Raw genomic sequence first — 2,500 nt, 5'->3', positions numbered from 1 at the left:
AAAGGCTTATAACAACAGAATGATAATTTTGTCTTAGTTAATAAACCAGCAGCAGTAATGAACGGCAAACTAATAGGTGAAATGATTGGAGGTGACCATAAACCATGACCAGTGGCAAAATAATAGATAGGCACAGACGAAAGCCATTGCGGGGGATCAAAGGGTGGAAATGCACCACCAGGATTGGATTGTTTTTTTTTTTTTTTTTTTTTTTTTTTTTTTTGCATGACACGATCCTTTTGACTTTCGAAACTCCTCATCGCCACCATTTCACCCATCTCTTACGCCTCAAGCCCATCGCATTGGGATTATTCAGTTACTCTTTCGTATATGTGTTTATATATAATTAATTCGTCACAAATCTACAATTTAGAGCCGACAATGCTCTAGACCCATTTTTGGTTGCTACTGTTTGTCAGATTCCCATGATGTCTAATATTCATGTAAACCCTCTTGTATAAAATAAACGAATTCAAAGTGAATCTAAAACATTTCCTATCACTTCAATGTAATGTATGTAAAATATCAACACTCAAAAGTTTTAGTTTCGAAAATAAACATACTAAGAATGATGTGATTACGGTAATTTATATTGCAAGGCATAAAGGGAGCAGAAGCCTTTACTTCAGTGTACGCCAAAGACTTTACCCATTTCTCCTTTTTCGCTTCAGAGGGGAGAAACTTTTTGTGGTGTTGATGAATTACGAATTACACAACTTTACAGTTTTCGAAATTGCAGGAAGGAGGAAAATTTGCACAAAGAAGATAAAAATGATATATCATACTTCCATTATGCAATGTGTTTTATTGAACTCGGGACAAATTCGGACCTTGAGTGAATGACCATAAGTACCCCTTCTGCTGCCCCGGAGCACCTTCCCGCCTCCCTTTACAGTTTTTACAATTGTGTCAGAGCCCTGCTTCACAAAGGAACGTTATCGGTGAACAGTCAAACTGGAGTTAAATTCACCAAACCATATACGCAAGGGAGCATGGGGCAAAAAACGACTCTTGAGATAATTGGGTAATGTAACTCACAATGAAGAGCAATGTGGTAATCATCATGATGCATAAAAATAAATATTTATTAACATGCACATACATTCATAGGGCTCAAGTCAACTGCCACAATTCAGGTAGGCTTTAATGTTTAAATCAATGCTGCGCTGAAAATATGACTATAGGGTGGATATTATTACAGAGAATACCATTGACATAACAATGCCATGTGCTGACGACCTATTTACTGCAATTCCGAGAAGACGAACTGGGGCAATCAGTCCTTTCGTTTGTTTCAATTTTTCGACTGTTGTGTGTGCGTTTGCGTGTGCGTGTGCGTGTGCGTATGCGTGTGCGTGTGCGTGTGCGTGTGCGTGTGCGTGTGCGTGTGCGTGTGCGTGTGCGTGTGCGTGTGCGTGTATGTGTGTGATGTACATTACATTAACAAAATTTTCTGGTTCGTGTACACATTGTAAAAGGTAGTCTACGGCTGTTCGAAGATGCCACTAAAACGGTGGTATGTGGTCGAAATTTATGTTGTGTTGTAACAATAAAGGTTATAACTTGACAATTTACAATAATGGATATAAATTGTCCACATTTAGCATCGCTATTTGACCTAGCACATTTGTTTCAACTATTAATAACCATCGCATATACACGTTCACAAACTAATTGTTTTCATAATATGCATTTCCGTATCTCTTTGCGTATATTGGTGTGCATTATGTTTATGAATAGTTATATGATGTTCTAACTCAAGAAATGGTAGGAGGGGCATTTTCATAGCAGTGGCATTAAGGATACAGACGAGGCTCTATTTTCCAGACTGATATGTGGCATGTTCTTTATTCCAGGATATAAAGTTTTCGCTTACTTTAACAAAAAGATCTCGTCAAGACCATTAGTCTGAACCAATATACCACTAAGCGCAAACTAATAATAAGGGAGATAATAATTTTAATAAAGAAAATGAAGATTGTTTTTAACTCAAGCAAAGAAATAAATTGATTCTGATACTGTTTGAGTCCTACTACACTGACATTACCCTATTGAAGGCCCATAGTAGAGAAGTGTTTAGCGTTAGGCATTTTGCAACGTATAAAATGTAGTAGTATCGCTTGTCTGTTCGAAGAATCTCACGATTAGTAAGGCTTGAAAATGTGTTTTTTCAAATGTTTTTATTATTCTGAACAGTTTCGACCTTCGTGTGTACGGCGATTAGTTATTGTGTGATGATACAGGTTTCATTGGTGTGATGTCGGATAATTATTTCCGCAAGATAATAGTAAAAATAAATGCCCGAAACACGTTTTTCGCAAGGCAAAGGAGGTAGAGTGTGAAAATACAACTGCACCCTATTTTAGACTATCTAAGAAGTCAGTTTACTGCTTATATTACGGCATATTTTCTCTTGTATATACTGTTACGGTTTTGGTTTAGACGGTTCGTCCACCGCTCACTTATTACGTCATCCGTCAAATTGTCCGAACACGCCAGC

This window comes from Penaeus chinensis, chromosome 1 (genome assembly GCF_019202785.1).
Source record: "Penaeus chinensis breed Huanghai No. 1 chromosome 1, ASM1920278v2, whole genome shotgun sequence".
Taxonomy (NCBI): domain Eukaryota; kingdom Metazoa; phylum Arthropoda; class Malacostraca; order Decapoda; family Penaeidae; genus Penaeus; species Penaeus chinensis.
Note: the sequence above shows the minus strand (reverse complement) of the source record.